Source organism: Rana temporaria, chromosome 3 (genome assembly GCF_905171775.1).
Source record: "Rana temporaria chromosome 3, aRanTem1.1, whole genome shotgun sequence".
Taxonomy (NCBI): domain Eukaryota; kingdom Metazoa; phylum Chordata; class Amphibia; order Anura; family Ranidae; genus Rana; species Rana temporaria.
Window position 1 is genome coordinate 252,384,627 of NC_053491.1, and position 18,797 is coordinate 252,403,423.

Below are 18,797 nucleotides of genomic sequence, written 5' to 3' on the forward strand. Positions count from 1 at the left end.
TGGTTGACCCACTGGTTCTGTGACATACCTGGGGGTTTTGTACTGCTGTTTTACTAGAGTCTGGAAATCTAATTATGTACCAAAGTCAGAGTCAGAGTCCCCACTGTCCAAGAGGAAAGCTGGGGTTTGAAGTCCCTCTTGAACACATCAACTATAGACACTGCCAAAGATGGACTCTTTCCTAAACAGGTATGTTAAGGAAATTGGGGAAAGAGTTTCCCCATTTACCACGTGTATTGACACGAAACGTACGTCGGGAGGTGAACGAACGTACTGACGACATCACCCAGAGACAGGCGTCTGAAGGCAGGCCGGCCGGCCGGCTTTTTTATTGAGATGAATGTCGTTTTTCTTGTAAGTGCTACTACCTTTTAAATTAACCTTTTTTTGCGGTAATACACTATCTAGTGTTTTTATTTTTTGGGGCTCTCTGATGGTTGGCTTTGTGTATCGACTTCCACTGAAGCAGTCTCTACATACCCACTGGAGGAATCAAGGCTCTAATACAGGCTTGTTGTCATCTTGCCTCTGGTAAGAAGTGATTTTGGCTGGTGGTGTAGCACGGGTGTTTGCACAAATATTTTGGAGTTATATCCCTTCATTGTTTTCATCAACATCTATTTTCTGTCACGGATCCATTCTGCATAGATCCTCTTTGCACTTGAGGAATTGGGACTATATATTTATATATATATTTCAGTTTAGATGAGATCACATCCTTGTCTGTGTTTTTTTCAATATATTAATATTGTTAGTCTTTTTAAGTGTGTTACATTTGATTTCAGCAGACACATTATGATATATGATCTGTTATGTTCTGTATGCACTGTATATATGATGGACTGATGCCAATATTGGTCCTTCACGGTTTAGCGCAGCTCTTCACTGTTTCTTTATGTTAAGGAAATGCTTGCACGTTATTTTTGACTGTCAATTGTCTTTGTCATCATGTTAATTGAATCAATTAATGTTTTAGAAACTTTGCCTGGTCTGAAGTTGCTAAAGGGTATAATGCAAGTAACCGGCACATATAGTTGCAGTATGGGGCACTAAACACAATAGGTCATTAAGATAATGGTGCAAGAGCTCATACAGTATGAAGTTACAGTGGCTACCAAGGGTAATGAAAGTTTCTCTAGCAGCCTGTTGTTAATAGCAATGGGAGAATATCTGCACTGCTGGTGCCCTCACCCTGTACAAAGGCATGGAAGCGAAAAAGTTAAATGAAGTGCACACATGGAGTCAGCGCTAGGTGCATAGCAGGCCTCCATACCGTTACTGAGAGTGAGGCAGGGGTGTAATGCTGGACAGGTGGAGAGGGCAAGGGCTCTGCATGTCCCTCCTAGATGCACAAGTAACCATGGTGAAGTTTAGCACATTGGGAGAATCTAATCAAGTTTAATTATCTGTTCAAAGTAAAGGTACCCTGTGTGTAAGGCAGTGACCCTGTACAAAGTGTGTAGCGTAGCCCACCTCAACTCACCTCAGGGTAGGCCTCTCATGTGACCCATACCTGGCACCCATCAAAGAAGGAAACATGGAGGACATGACGACCACCCCATGACCCTACCCTTACACCGATACATGTGTGGTACTCCAAAACACCTAGCATAACTTGTAGAGGACATTTTCTATCAGTGGCAGTAGCACCACAACAGTTTGACTAGTACAGTTTGTAGGTGTACAGCTGAAGGCCATGCAGGAATATAAAACACGAGTAGTTGTAGTGTCTATGGGTGCACAGATGATGTCAATGCAAACAGAATGAGCACAAATAGTGGCAGACTGGAACAGTCCACGGTTCACGGCTGAGGACCATGAAGTAGGTTTTAGCACAGGTATTGTTAGACTAGAACTGTTTAAATTCTTGCAGCTGCAGCACAAATAAGCAGGCTGGAACAGTTCAAGCATCCACAACCATGGATAACCTGGAGACCATAGATAAACTGCAGCATTAGGCTCTACTCACAGATCCCAGGGGTAGAAAACAAGTCCGTGGACTCTGTCCCAAGGAGAATAGTCCAGCAGCCAGTCCAGAGGCATTCCAGGGGTAGATAGATCGCAGATCCATTCCCAAGGGGGGCAATCTCCTTAGGGCTTCAGCCACCATCTAGGTACACCTCCCAAGAGATTGGCTAGAACCTTACAAATATACAAGCTGGTTATCTGGATTCTCCCTCCATTAGCTCCAGAAATTTCTTCTAGAGGCAGGGGGAAGCAATCAAACCCCCAACCTGTGAAACTCTGAACAGATTAGAGCAAACAATCACTGTTTCTCTGATTACAGAGCAAGCTAAAAGAAAAAAGAAATGTACATAGCAGCCTAACTAGGCTCAATAATATTGCATGTGTTTATTAAAACAGTATAAAGGAAAAGTAGCGATAAAAAAGTAGCTTTTTAGATTGGTTTAGGCAATTATTTTAACTTATAAATTTTTTGTGGTCATCATAAAGGAATTGTCTTATGCCTACATACATTCTTCATACACACAATTGTCTGTACTTTATCTTGTAATGATGCTACTGTTGCCTTTGCTGATACAGCACCTGCAAGTAAGTTGCAGTACAAGAAATGGAACAATAATTTTTACAAACAAAAAGAAAAACTCAGTAACCTCCAATATTGTGACCAGGTTCCAACAATCATTGTGAAAGGACTGTCACCTCAGGGTGAAACTCACCAGATAGTAGGACCTCACAGCGTGAAAGAGGTCAATACACATTTTCACATTTGACATTTGGCCAATTTGCCACAGCAGGGGGAAAAAATCCTTCCAGATCCCCCAAGAGGCAATCTAATATTCCCTGGATCAACTTTACATATTAATGTTAGCACCCAGTTATATTATGTACATTTAGGAAAGAATCAATGCCTTTCTTAAAGTGGTTGTAAACCCATTACAACTAGGGATGAGCTTCGAGTTCGAGTCGAACTCATGTTTGACTCGAACATTGCCTGTTCGGTGAACAGCGAACAATTTGGGGTGTTTGCAGCAAATTCGAAAAGCCGCGGAACACCCTGTTAAAGTCTATGGGAAAAATCTAAAGTGCTAATTTTAAAGGCTAATATGCAAGTTATTGTCCTAAAAAGTGTTTGGGGACCTGGGTCCTGCCCCAGGGGACATGTATCAATGCAAAAAAAGTTTTAAAAACAAAAGTTTTTTCAGGAACAGTGAATTTAATAATGCTTAAAGTAAAACAATAAAAGTGAAATATTCCTTTAAATTTCGTACCTAGGGGGGTGTCTAGTATGCCTGTGAAATAGCACATGTTTGCCGTGCTTAGAACTGTCTCTGCACAAAGTGTCATTTCTGAAGGAAAAAAAGTCATTTAAAAATCGCTCGTGGCTATAATGAATTGTCAGCTCCCGGCAATCCAGAGAAAATTCATTCATAAAAAAAAAAAGCGTGGGGGTCCCCCCAAATTCAATTACCAGGCCCTTCAGGTCTGGTATGGATATTAAGGGGGAACCCCGCCGTCAATTAAAAAAAAATGACGTGGGGTTCCCCCAAAATATCCATTCCAGACCCTTCAGATCTGGTGTGGATTTTAAGGAGAACTCTACCCCAAATAAAAAAATGGCGTGAAGTTCCCCCAAAAATACACACCAGACCCCTTATCCGAGCACGTAACCTGGCCGGCCGCAGAAAAGAGGGGGCGATGAGGGAGCGCCCCCCCCTGAAGTGTACCAGGCCACATGGCCTCAACATGGGGAGGATGTCCCCATGTTGATGGGGACAAGGGCCTCATCCCCACAACCCTGGCCGGTGGTTGTGGGGGTCTGCGGGCGGGGGGCTTATCAGAATCTGGAAGACCCCTTTTAGCAAAAGGGACACCCAGACCCCCCCCCCTATGTGAATTGGTAATGGGGTACATTTTACCTCTACCAATTCACTAAGGAAGTGTAAATAATAGTAAAAAAACACACACACCGTGGAAAAAGTCCTTTATTTAAAAAAAAAAATCAGTGGTGGTAATCCACTCTCGATCCCCGCTCCAACGTTGTCGGTATCCAGCGACGGGTGATCTCCTCTCTGCCGGGGTTCAGCGATGAGAAGATCCATCCAGGTCCGGGATCCAGAGCGCACACGTCGCCGGCCGCCTGTCTCCACCGGAGACAGCCCGGCGAATGACGCAACTTGAGCCAGCTCTTATATAGGTGAGGCGGGGCCACCCATCACGTGACCCCGCCTCCCTCTGACGCAGAGGTTTTTCTTTTTTAAATTGACAGCAGGGTTCCCCCTTAATATCCATACCAGACCTGAAGGGCCTGGTAATTGAATTTGGGGGAACCCCCACGGTTTTATTTTTTATTTTTTATGAATGAATTTTCTCTGAATTGCCGGGAGCCGACAATTCATTATAGCCGCAAGTGATTTTTAAATTACTTTTTTTCCTTCAGAAATGACACTTTGTGCAGAGACAGTTCTAAGCATGGGAAACATGCGCTATTTCACAGGCATACTAAACACCCCCCCCCCGCGCGCCCGCAACCCGGTCCGAAGCTCCGTGACCGCGGCTGCGGGACCCGCGGACCCAATCGCTGCCGGAGTCCCACAATCGGTCCCTGGAGCTGAAGAACGGGAGAGCTGTGTGTAAACACAGCTTCCCCGTTCTTCACAGTGGCAGCTTCATTGATCGTGTGTCTAGCCCCACCCCCTACAGTTAGAAAAACATATGAGGTCACACATAACCCCTACAGCGCCCCCTAGTGGTTAACTCCCAAACTGAAATTGTAATTTTCACAGTAAACAATGCATTTTTATAGCATTTTTTGCTGTGAAAATGACAATGGTCCCAAAAATGTGTCAAAATTTTCCAATGTGTCCACCATAATATCGCAGTCATGAAAAAAATTGCTGATCGCCGCCATTAGTAGTAAAACAATTTTTTTTAGAAAAATTTAATAAAACTATCTCCTATTTTGTAAACGCTATAAATTTTGCGCAAACCAATCGTTAAACGCTTATTGTGATTTTTTTTAACAAAAATAGGTAGAAGAATACGTATCGTCCTAAACTGAGGAAAACATTTTTTTTTTTATATCTTTTTGGGGGATATTTATTATAGCAAAAAGTAAATGTAGCGGGGTCCTCCTGTCAGAGCTTCATGACAGGTCATCCCTGCTGGACGAGTGTCTCAAGGTTGTGAATATGTTGGACATTGTTAGGAAGTCATGCATTGCGGGACTACTAGTAGCAGGAGACACGGACTCCATGGACCCTCGGAGAAACGGACTACATTTCCCGCAATGCTTTGCCCTCCAGAAGGATGTGATGTTTTCGCTCAGACTGGCGAAGGAGGTTACTTAAGGAAAGGGAGTGGTGCCTTTTCGCTATATGTATATATAGATTTTGTGTGAAAATATCCTTGTTAGACTTTTGAAAATACATTTAAGTGACATGACATGGTGTGGTTCATGGGACTCTGGCACATACACCTTTTTAATGTTGACCTTTGCCATTGGACCCTATGTCATCCAAAGTCATGTGGCCTAAATTTAGTGTTCAAAGCAAGGCTAAATTATGTTGGAATTACATTCAGGCATATGTGCTAAAGTAGTTTTTATGTCAGAACATGTCACGCATTTACTTAGCTGAAGCCATTTGCAGGTCACATGTCTATTCCTTCCACATGACATGAGAACTGGTGAATGTATCCGTTTGACATACAAACTCCACCTTTGTGAATCTAAGTGTGAATGTTCACCTAGGAAAGCTAGAAAGTAGGAGTGTTGATGTTCCCAAATGAAAGTATTTTGCTGATACTGTATATAATGTCCTTCCAGGAGCTATCCTTGTACATATTTAAAACCTTTTTTTTTATGTTTACAAAGGGTGAACATACAACATAAAGCCAGGAATACAAATGTAGAGATAATACAACGCAAGTTGAAAATAGAATTTAGCCAGCAGGTCAACAAAGTCCTGCATTCTACGTTGTAAAGCAGTAGCAGCCTCCTTGATTTTCTCTCATTCGGAGCAACACTGCAACATATCAACAGTTATCCTGGCAAATGTACAACTGGCAATAACATGACCCGTTGATAAGAATAAAAATTATTAAGACAAGGACGGGCAAGTGGCAGTTACCCTACATACTGTTTTTATCAAATGTTTGTTTGTAGCTAATTGTAATATTTGTATAAAATAGTACTACAGCGCTAGTAAATACTTAAAAATTATGACATCAAAAAAATTACCAAATAATAATCGCAGCATATAATAGTGTTAGCCAAACAAAAAATAGTGAATCAATGATAATAATAATATACGCTGAGTATTAACTCCTGTGATGTGAAACCTTTGAAATAAAGATGATTCAAATAATAAATCAATTATGTGTATACAAGACCATTAATAGTCCCAAAATGTGCTGGGTGCATGCACATAAAATACACCTTCTGTGTGCAATACCAAACACAATGCTGTATACTGGCTTGAAAAATGTAAGGTGCAATCAAGCTCTCAGACTCTCAGCTGGTTGTTTCTCAGACTCTCAGCTGGTTGTTTCACATGTAGATATCAGATCTTCCACATTTGCACAGCTCATAAAAGAGAAAAGAAACAATCCTCATAGCGCAACCATGCATGAACCATTGAGGAAATAGATAGCAAGCTTAAGACAAGGGCACAGTCACGAATCCACCGATTTAAATAGGCAACAAACAATCCTCCATTAGCCGCTCAGCTTTAGATGTTTCTCCTCATTCGGATGTACGATCCGTCCCGTTTGTACCTCCTCCCCCACGCGTTACGTCACTAGACACGTGACTTAGTCATGGGTAACATGGTTACCCAAGTGCAAGTGCTTTTTGAATACAGCACTTGCCTCTCTAACTTGCGGTGGCGTAGCGTAAATACGATACGCTACGCCAGCTCAAACATACGCCGCCCTACGTGAATCTAGGTAAGTGTCTTTTTTACTAGATAGATAGATAGAGCAGGCAGGCTAGTCAGTTTAGATAAATTTACAGTGTGTAGAGGATATATATACATCCCAGGTGTTGTACATATATTTATACACTGTATAGTTTAGCTAGATCAGCTATTCCTATTTGTCAGGCAGTTGATTGTGCTAGCTGCAGTGTTCTAATGTGTTGTATTGCCCGTGTGCTGTATAGTTTGCACCTAAACTTACTTGGTGTTTACTGCACTTGTGCTGTATAGTTTGCACCTAACCTACTTGGTGTTTACTGCACTTGTGCTGTATAGTTTGCACTTAAACCTACTTGGTGTTTACTGCACTTGTGCGGTATAGTTTGCACCTAAACGTACTTGGTGTTTACTGCACTTGTGCTGTATAGTTTGCACTTAAACCTACTTGGAGTTTACTGCACTTGTGCTGTATAGTTTGCACTTAAACCTACTTGGAGTTTACTGCACTTGTGCTGTATAGTTTGCACCTAAACGTACTTGGTGTTTACTGCACTTGTGCTGTATAGTTTGCACCTAAACGTACTTGGTGTTTACTGCACTTGTGCTGTATAGTTTGCACCTAAACGTACTTGGTGTTTACTGCACTTGTGCTGTATAGTTTACACCTAAACGTACCTGGTGTTTACTGCACTTGTGCTGTATAGTTTGCACCTAAACGTACCTGGTGTTTACTGCACTTGTGCTGTATAGTTTGCACTTAAACCTACTTAGTGTATACTGCAAGTGTGCTCTGTAGTTTGCACCTAAACCTACTTGGTGTATACTGCAAGTGTGTTTATTAGTTTGCACATAAAGCTACTTGGTGTGTACTGCACGTGTCCTCTGCAGTTTGCACCTAAAGCTACGAGGGGGGGGGGACTGATTTTGTCCTCTTCAGGCCATTATAATGTCTGGAAGGACAACAAAGAGAGGCAGAGAGTCACAAGGGCAAGCAGGCTCTGCATCTAGAGGCAACAGTGCTGATGGTGGACACGGTGCATCCTCTTCAGCACGTGGCCGTTGCACATGCTCGTCCTTCTTTTCGGGAGCTGGCCGTGTTGAGCCTCAACATGCAGACAAATTGGTAGAGTGGATGACCAAGCCATCCTCATCCTTATCCTCTCTCACCCAGGCTCAGGGTACTTTGTCTGGCAAATTAGCTGTCAAGGCGTCCTCTTCCCTCTGCACAATGGCATCACTTACTCATTCCCTAGTCCCACCATGTCCTCCTGAGGAGTCCCCCGAACTGTTTCAACACAGTGTTGGGTACATGCTGCATGAAGATGCACAGCGTTTTGAAGGCTCCTATGATGGAACACAGATAGAGGAAGGCAGTTATATGAGCCCAGAGAGAGGGGGTGCCCAAGAGGGACAGCAATCTGGCAGTCATGTTCCCCCAGCTGCAGCATACTGCCAGGACAGTGATGAGGAGGGAAGGGATGATGAGGTCACTGACTCTAGGTGGGTGCCTGATAGGAGAGAGGAGGAGGAAGAGGAGGAGGAGGAGGCACAGGCACATCTCCAAAGAGGCAGGATGCCCTCCAGGGGCCAGCTTAAGGGCAGCACACCAACTGCATTACATCGCAGAGCTACGCCTGTGCAGGGCACTGCTGTGTCTCAACGTTACTGCAAAAGTTCTTTGGTGTGGGCCTTTTTTGAGACATGTGCATCAGATTGCACCGTTGCTATTTGCAACATATGTCTCAAGCGTATCTCACGTGGCCAAAACATCACCCGCTTGGGCACCACATGCTTGACCAGACATATGTCGACCTGCCATGCAGTTCGTTGGCAAGCATACCTGAAAGACCCACACCAAAGAACAAAGCGGACCTCCCCTTGCCCCTCATCAGCTGGGATCTCCAACCCCACTATAACCTCAGTCCTCTCTGAAGCCTGCACTGATAGGACTGAAGGTGTAGAATTAGGTGTGTCACAACCTAGTAGTACATGCGGGCAATCTACTATCGGTACACCGATGTCAGATTGTACCAGCCAAATTTCCCTGCCCCAGCTGCTGCAGTGCCGAAAGAAGTACTCTCCCAGCCATCCACATGCCCAGCGGTTGAATGCTAGCTTAGCGAAATTGCTAGCACTTCAACTGCTGCCTTTTCAGTTGGTAGATTCTGCCCCCTTCCGTGAGTTTGTGGAATGTGCGGTACCTCAGTGGCAAGTTCCCAAACGCCACTTTTTCTCACGGAAGGCGATTCCGGCTCTCTACCGCCATGTGGAAGGCAATGTCCATGCCTCGCTGGACAGGGTGGTCAGTGGTAAGGTGCAAAACACTCCTACACAGGAATGCAGGCAAAGAGATGCCATGCGGTGCTAGAGCTGGTGTGCTTGGGAGACAGGAGCCACACTGGGGCAGAGGTTCTGTCAGCTCTGCAGGGGCAGGCTCAGAGGTGGTTGACGCCATGCCAGCTTAAGCCAGGAATGGTGGTTAGCGACAATGGCACCAACCTCCTCTCTGCCCTGCGACAGGGACAACTGACCCATGTGCCCTGTTTTGCTCATGTTCTGAATTTGGTGGTGCAGCGGTTCTTGGGCAGGTACCCGGGCTTACAGGATGTCCTGAAGCAGGCCAGGAAAGTCTGTGTGCATTTCCGAAGGTCATATAATGGCACTGCTCGGCTGACAGACCTCCAAAGGGAATACAACCTGCCCAAGAACCGCCTAATCTGTGACATGCCCACCAGATGGAACTCTACATTGGCCATGCTGCAGTGGCTGCACACGCAGCAGAGGGCCATCAATGAGTACCTGTGGCAATATGGCAGCAGAACTGGGTCAGGGGAGCTTGGTTTTTTTCCCTATGCCAGTGGGCCTTGATCAGGAATGCATGCACTGTCCTGTCACCATTTGAGGAGGCCACAAGGATGGTGAGCAGTGACAGTGCATGCATCAGTGAGACTGTCCCTCTTATTCACATGTTTGAACACACGCTATGTGGAATAATGGACAGGGCCCTTGAGGCAGAACAGAGGGAGGAAGAGGAGGACTTCCTTACCTCTCAAGGCCCCCTTTATCCAGACAGTGGTCCTGCTTGCTCGCCTAGCACACAGGAAGGGGACGAGGAGAAGGAGGAGGAGGAGGAGGATTGTATCATCAGCATAGAGGTGGAGCCTATCACTCAGCATCAGCAGCAGCAGTCTTCAAGGGATCATTTACAGTCCCAAGGAACCCATGGACTTTTACGTGGCTGGGATGAGGTGGCTGCGGATCATGTCGTCCTCAGTGACCCAGAGGACTGTGCCCCGAATGCCTCAGCAAACCTACACTGCATGGCCTCCCTGATCCTGCAAAGCCTGCCTAAGGATCCTCATATTCCTGGTATCAAGGAGAGGGATCATTACTGGCTGGCAACTCTCCTTGATCCACGTTACAAGAGTAAGGTTGCGGACCTTATCTTGCCGTCGCAGAGGGAGCAGAAGATGAAACATCTTCGGGAGGCCTTGCAGAAAGGTCTGTGCAACGCGTTCCCAGAACCTGGGGGATTACCAAATCCTGGTCCTGGACAACGTGTTGCTGAGGCTTCGGTGAGTCACAGAAGGAGCGGTGGAGAAGGTGGCCATCTGACCGATGCGTTCAGACAATTTTTTAGTCTGCAGCCCCAAGGTATGACCGGTTCCAGCAACCATCGCCAGCGTCTGGTTTACATGGTGCGGGAATACCTAGGGGCAAGATCAGACTTGGACACCTTCCCCACCGAAAATCCTCTGGCTTACTGGGTCTTGAGGATGGATCACTGGCCAGAGCTTGCACAGTACGCAATTGAGCTACTGGCTTGTCCTGCATCCAGCGTTCTTCCAGAACGCACATTCAGTGCTGTTGGAGGCTTTGTGACCGATCACAGGGTGCGCCTCTCCACGGACTCCGTCGACCGACTGACCTTCATAAAAATGAATCAGGCTTGGATCAACACCAGCTACCAAGCACCTGATGCTGATGTAACTGAATATTTTTTTGGAAGTGTCAGATCCCTTTGAGACTGCCTATGCTAATGCTGAGTGACTATCCTTTTATGCTGACTGAATATCCTTTTCCTCCTCAATGATCTTGCTGATAGCTAGTAAGAACAGTGTTGGTTCTGGGCACTGTCACCAGTGCCTAAGGCCCAATTTTTCTGCCCCTGTTTAACAGGGGCGTGTAATAACAATTTTTGATGCAATACTTTGCATGTGGCTCTTTGCTGCGCTCCAATTACAGTATCTGTGAGAGGTTGCAGTGTTGTGGCACCAGCACCAGTGGCTAAGGTCCAATTTTTCTGCCCCTGTTCAACAGGGGCGTGTAATTACAATTCTTGATCTAATATTTCACAGCAGGGCGTTCCAGCGCCCACCAAGACTAACTGTAAGGGCTTACAGTGTTGTGGCAACACCAACACCTAGGGCCCAAATTTCTGCAGAGTATATACGGCAGGCCCCTACTTTCAAACATCCAACTTACAAACGACTCCTACTTGCAAACGGAAGGAGACAACAGGAAGTGAGAGGAAATCTACCCCTAGGAAGGGAAATTCTCTTCTGTAAAAGGTGTCTCCTGTCCACTGATGCTTTAGCACAATCCTTGTTTCACAAAAAAAAATTTTTTTTTCAAAAAATCATTTGTCTTTGGGACAGAAAGTGAGGTGCAATCTCCTGAACAGATGTACACAGACAGCAAAAGAAATGTTACAGGGGTGATAACCCTTCTCTATGTTTTCAGAAAAGCTTAAAAAAATATTTTATGGCTAAAGCTACACTTTAAAGAAGTACCATTTGAAAATTACAAACAGATTCTACTTAACAACAAACCTACAGTCCCTGTCTTGTTTGCACTGCCTGTATACTGCTGTTCAAAGTATATAGGGCCAAAGGGGCTTTTTACTGACCTGGGGGGAGGGGGCGGGGAAACCCATGCTATTTTTCTCAGTGATGTTTATCCATATTGCAGGGACCAAACATTACATTAAAGCCGCAAGCAGTCTGAAATGACTTTTTTCTTATAGTAATCTCATTTTGTGCAGGGACAGTTCTAAACACGTGCCACTACTATAGACACCCAGCAGGTACGATATTTAAAGGAATTTTTCATTTATTTATTTTTTCACTTTAAGCATCGTTAAAATCGCTGCTCCAGAAAAAAACGACAGTTTTTAAAACTATTTTTTCCATTGATACATGTTCCCTGGGGCAAGACCGGGTCCCCAAACCCGTTTTCCGACAATAACTTGTATATTGGGCTTTAAAATTAGCACTTTTGAATTCGAACGTTCGAGTCCCATAGACGTCAATGGGGTTCGATACGTTTGCGCGAACGTTAGGTCCGTTCGAAGGTTCTGGTGCGAACCGAACACGGGGGTGTTCGGCTCATCCCTACTTCTGACACTACTATGAATGTACACACTGAAAAGACTGTTATCTTGGTACTAATGTCTGGGGGCTTTAAAACTGTTGGAAGGCAACATGTTTTATTTCATAATACAAGATGTGTTTTGAATATGAAATCTGGAATGTAACAGGTTTCCCATCAGAACCATCTGAAAGAAGAGTCATGCCCCCTGGCAGGGGGAGTATGGGAACAAAAGCTTGGCTCCTGACCAACTGGTATGATAAAGATTGAAACTCTTGATTAACACTCTGCAAGCAAGCTTCAAAGAGGGCTATTGCTGCCAAGATGATTGATGAAGTTGAGCTACAGAAGATCAAAGGGCCAGCTGTCACTGAAGATGACCCAGGTCACATAGCGATGATTCGTGAACGAATACTGCCCCTAGAGGACAATACAGCAGGATGCCTAGAGGATGGACAGAGAAATTATATATTAAAAGGACTGCCTCTTAACTATCTGGATTTGTCTGAATCCTAGATGGGCCGGCAATGGGGTTGTGTCTAAGTGGGGTCCGAATGCAGTTTAAAAGTGCTCACTGATGGAAAAAAGCTATCTTGGCTCTCTTGCTTCTCTTAGCTTCATGGCTCTTTCTTGCCATGTTGAGCCCAGCTGACAAGACAATATCTAGAGGACGACCTTACATAACGTATCATTGATGTTTTTGTATTTTATATGCTCTGTAATATTTTCCTTTAGTGTTTTTATGTTAGCATTTCCTATTTTCTTTGGGAATAAATAAAACATTGTTTTACTAAGCAGTGTGCTTGTTTTCATAGCTAACCTAATATCATTGTACTATCAACAGTAACATTATCAGAGTTTTAATAGACTAGCTAACTATAGGAATAGACAAGTTAATACATATACAGTAGGTGTTTGTGATATTGTGCTTTTAGCAGGACAGCGTCGCGCTGATACACGGCGACAGGGTGCCGAGATCTCGCCGACATCTCACACTCACTGGAATAGTGACAGCACATCCCAGCAAGCGCGTCATAGAAGCGACGGGAGATCCGACTTGGATTCCCGCCAATTCTAGACGCGTGCGGCGTTTGTTATGAATCCTGAGGGGGAAGTCCCCGCCGGATTTTAAATAAAAATCCGGCATGGGTCCCCCCCTCAGGAGCATACCGGGCCCTTAGGTCTGTTATGGGTTGTAAGGAGAGCCCCCCTACGCCGAAAAAAACGGCGTAGGGGGTCCCCCTACAATCCATACCAGACCCGTATCCAAAGCACGCTACCCGGCCAGCCAGGAAGGGAGTGGGGACGAGCGAGCGCCCCCCCCCCTCCTGAGCCGTACCACGCTGCATGCCCTCAACATGGGGGGGTTGGGTGCTTTGGGGCAGGGGGGCGCACTGCGGCCCCCCACCTCAGAGCACCCTGTCCCCATGTTGATGAGGACAGGGCCCCTTCCCGACAACCCTGGCCGTTGGTTGTCGGGGTATGCGGGCGGGAGGCTTATCGGAATCTGGGAGCCCCCTTTAATAAGGGGGCCCCCAGATACCGGCCCCCCCACCCTAAGTGAATGAGTATGGGGTACATCGTACCCCTACCCATTCACCTGCAAGAAAAGTGGTAAAAACACAAATAAACCACACAGTGTATTAAAATATTTTATTTTTCTGCTCCGGAGGCCGCCCCCTGTCTTCTTTATTAGCTCTTTTACCAGGGGGGGCTTCTTCTTTGACGTCTTCGGGTGGGTGGGGGCCGCCGTCTGGTTCTCTTCCACCGCCGGGGGGGGGGTGGCTTTTAAAAAAGCCCCCACCCCCCCGGCGGGTTTCCTCCGGCGTCTTCGGCGGGGCTCTTCTTCTTCCGCTATCCCGACGGGTCTTCTCCGCTATCCGGGGGGTCTCGCCGCTCTCCGCTGTTGACTCGTCGCACCCCGGTTCTTCGTCTCGCAGTCCGGTCCCTTCTTCCGTGCTGTACGTCTTCTTCCGCGCTGTGACGTCATGTTCTTCACTTCTCTTCTTCTCCCGATGTTGACTCGCCGGTCCTCCTCGCTGAAATGACGGATGCGCGCCTTGCATCGGACCTATATAGGCCTCACAGTCCCATCATGCTCTGTACCTACCCATGTGATACCTACCACGTGGTAGGTATCACATGGGTAGGTACAGAGCATGATGGGACTGTGAGGCCTATATAGGTCCGATGCAAGGCGCGCATCCGTCATTTCAGCGAGGAGGACCGGCGAGTCAACATCGGGAGAAGAAGAGAAGTGAAGAACATGACGTCACAGCGCGGAAGAAGACGTACAGCACGGAAGAAGGGACCGGACTGCGAGACGAAGAACCGGGGTGCGACGAGTTAACAGCGGAGAGCGGCGAGACCCCCCGGATAGCGGAGAAGACCCGTCGGGATAGCGGAAGAAGAAGAGCCCCGCCGAAGACGCCGGAGGAAACCCGCCGGGGGGGTGGGGGCTTTTTTAAAAGCCACCCCCCCCCGGCGGTGGAAGAGAACCAGACGGCGGCCCCCACCCACCCGAAGACGTCAAAGAAGAAGCCCCCCCTGGTAAAAGAGCTAATAAAGAAGACAGGGGGCGGCCTCCGGAGCAGAAAAATAAAATATTTTAATACACTGTGTGGTTTATTTGTGTTTTTACCACTTTTCTTGCAGGTGAATGGGTAGGGGTACGATGTACCCCATACTCATTCACTTAGGGTGGGGGGGCCGGTATCTGGGGGCCCCCTTATTAAAGGGGGCTCCCAGATTCCGATAAGCCTCCCGCCCGCATACCCCGACAACCAACGGCCAGGGTTGTCGGGAAGGGGCCCTGTCCTCATCAACATGGGGACAGGGTGCTCTGAGGTGGGGGGCCGCAGTGCGCCCCCCTGCCCCAGAGCACCCAACCCCCCCATGTTGAGGGCATGCAGCCTGGTACGGCTCAGGAGGGGGGGGGGCGCTCGCTCGTCCCCACTCCCTTCCTGGCTGGCCGGGTAGCGTGCTTTGGATACGGGTCTGGTATGGATTGTAGGGGGACCCCCTACGCCGTTTTTTTCGGCGTAGGGGGGCTCTCCTTACAACCCATAACAGACCTAAGGGCCCGGTATGCTCCTGAGGGGGGGACCCATGCCGGATTTTTATTTAAAATCCGGCGGGGACTTCCCCCTCAGGATTCATAACAAACGCCGCACGCGTCTAGAATTGGCGGGAATCCAAGTCGGATCTCCCGTCGCTTCTATGACGGCTCTGTCTCCATCGCGGCAAGCCAGCTCGGCGCTGGCTCCCGCGATGGGGCTCGTAGGTGCTCAATCTCGCCGAGAAAGAGAGCGAGATTGACACAAAATCGGGTTCACCTACTGTATGGAATAAATTGAGGGAATCCAATAACCACCTAATATATATTTCAATAGTTATTTCAATTGGCGCCCCAGTAAGGCGTGTGGAGTTTATTTCTGCACAGAATCCAAACCTTAATGTATTTTTGTCTGGAGTCCCTATAAGATAATGAGTCCTCAACTCTACAAGAAACCCAGGACTGAAAGCCTTCTCTTCTGTGGACAAGATTTGGTTCATAAATTCTGAGGCTTGAGTGGTCCTGAAAGCTCTATGAAATATTTCATTAGTAAGTGGATGTGCACCTAGTGAGATTTTTGGCTGGTATATGTGTATGTGTTAACGTTTATTGTATTGCAAATGCAAATTGTTTTAGGCCTGTGTAGCTGGTCAAATGTACCCTTGGTTATCTGATGTACTCTACAGATTTATAGGAATAAACCAGACATCTTTGAGGCGAAAGTGGGAGAAATATAGATTATATTTTTTTTGTATCCACGTGAAAGTGAAATAGAAATAGCTTTTTGCTCTAATAGGAGATAAATCTGGCCTACGATTTGAGATAAAAGGACTGAAATCAGTGGGCCAGATTCAGCAATAGATACGACGGCGGATCTCCTGATCCGCCGTCGTATCTGTGAGACCCGACGGTCGGATCTGTGAGATCCGACGGTCGGAGCTATGCGACTGATTCATAAGTATCAGTTCCGCATAGATCTCCCTTAGTTCCGACTGGTGTAAGTGACTTACACCAGTCGAATCTTAGGCTGTAAACTCCCGCCGGCCGCTAGGTGTCGTCGCTTTTTTTTACCCGTCGCATATGCAAATGAGGAAAACCGCCGATTCACGTTCGTACGCCCGCCCGTCGCTCGTTTTCTACGTCGTTTGGGTTCGGGTTTTTCCGGCGGATAGCTACTCCTGCTATATGAGGCGTAGCTAATGTTAAGTATGGCCGACGTTCCCGCGCCGAGTTTTAAATTTTTTACGTCGTTTGCGTAACGCGATCAGGAATCCCGATGGCCGCAATCGCCGTACCCGCCGCAAACAATGACGTCCTAGCGACGTCATTTGGAGCATGCGCACTGGACTTTTTCGCGGCGGCGCATGCGCAGTTAAATCGCCGCGGGAACGCGCCTGATTTAAATTGTACACTCCCCCTAGCTGCGGAATTTGCATTCCGCCGGGGGGAGTTACGATCCAACGGTGCAGTTTGCGAGGTAAGTGCTTGCTGAATCATGCACTAGCCTCGCTAAATTGCACCGGCGGAACGTAAAAAACTTAGATCCAGCGGATCTAAAGATCCGCTGATCTACCTGAATCTGCCCCAGTGGTAATAAGGAGATAGTAAGGCATTGATTAAAGGGTCACTAAAGGAAAAAATATTTTTTGCTGAAATGACTGTTTACAGGGTATAGAGAAATAAAAGTTAACTGATTCCATTTAAAAATGATTAAAAATAGATTAAATTCAATCATATAATGTGCCTCTAGTTTCACTTTCGGTTTTAAACTGGTTTCATGTTTGTGTGAAGTAAAGAGACCCACAGAACAAAAACAAACAAATCCAGGGCAGTGTTTTGTTTTTAAAATGGTTCTGAGGAGTTTTAGACACACAGTAATGACAGCTTAGACCACCGTGAAAATCTCCCAGTACGATGGTTATAAAGAAACAGGCAACCAGGAAGTGTGGAGATCAGAGCAGAATTACAGCTACTTCAAAGCAAAAACGAACAATGACGACATGAAACCAGTACTGCAGTAAGGTAAAGGAAAAAAAATGTCCTTTAGTGATCCTTTAATAGTGCATGTCTTCTTGTGTGGAACTACAAGTCAATGTTAGCTTTTAAACAGTTGTATCTGTGTGTTTGTCTGTGTGTTCATTGGGTAAACTGCTGTGTATAGACTGGTTAAGCAACCTTCAGTGTGGACTAATTAGCACATCAATGAAAGTCATTGAAGGTTTTCTTAGAAAACATGCCTGTGTTAACCACTTCCATACCGGGCACATATACCCCCCTCCTGACCAGGTGAAGTTTCAGCTTCCGGCACTGCGTCGCTTTAACTGACAATTGCGCGGTCGTGCGACGTGGCTCCCAAACAAAATTGGCGTCCTTTTTTCCCCACAAATAGAGCTTTCTTTTGGTGGTATTTGATCACCTCTGCGGTTTTTATTTTTTGCGCTATAAAACAAAAAAAGCAACAATTTTGAAAAAAAATTCAATATTTTTTACTTGTTGCTATAATAAATAGCCAAATTTTTTTTTTCCAATTTTTTTTTCTCAGTTTAGGTCGATACGTATTCTTCTACATATTTTTGGTAAAAAAAAAAAAAATAATAAAAAAAAAAAAAATCGCAATAAGCGCTTACAAAATATGGGACAGAATTATTATTATTATTATTCTTTTTTTTATTTTTATTTTTTTTACTAGTAATGGCAGCGATCTGCGAATTTTTTATTGGGACTGCGACATTATGGCAGACACATCGGACACTTTTGATACATTTTTGGCGCCATTCACATTTATACTGCGATCAGTGCTATAAATATGCACTAATTACTGTATAAATGTGACTGGAATTGAAGGGGTTAACACTAGGGGGTGAGGATGGGGTTAAATGTGTAGCCTGGGTGTGTTCTAACTGTGGGGGGAGGGGGGTGACTGGGGGAGGTAACCGATCTGTGTCCCTATGTACAAGAGACACAGATCGGTCTCCTCTGTCCCCTGACAGGACGTGGAGCTCTGTGTTTACACACAGAGCTCCACGTCCCTGCTCTGTCACTGCTGATCGTGGGTGCCTGGCGGACATCGCGACCGCCAGGCAGGCGCATCGGGATCTCGGGGACGCGCCGGGCGCGCGCGCGCTCGCGCGCCCCCCAGTGGCCGGAGGAATCCAGGACGTCAATTGACGTCCTGTTGAGTTTCCAGAGCCACTGTGAAGCCGTCATTTTACATGCGGCCGGTATTCAAGTGGTTAAATTCAACACTATGGCAGAAAATGCTTTAAGCCGCCAATTTAATGATTTTTTAAAACAATGCAATATTCATAATGATGAGATAAAACATAAACCGTCTTCAAAGAAAGGCAAAAAAGCGAGAATGGCCAATGTTGTATGCATGTTGTTGAAAATGAAAGATGTTCCTATAGAACAAAAATGCAATGGTGTAAGGACCGAACAGAATTATTGGAGCAGGTACGAAGTGTAACTAAGAATATATTATCATTAGCTGCAAA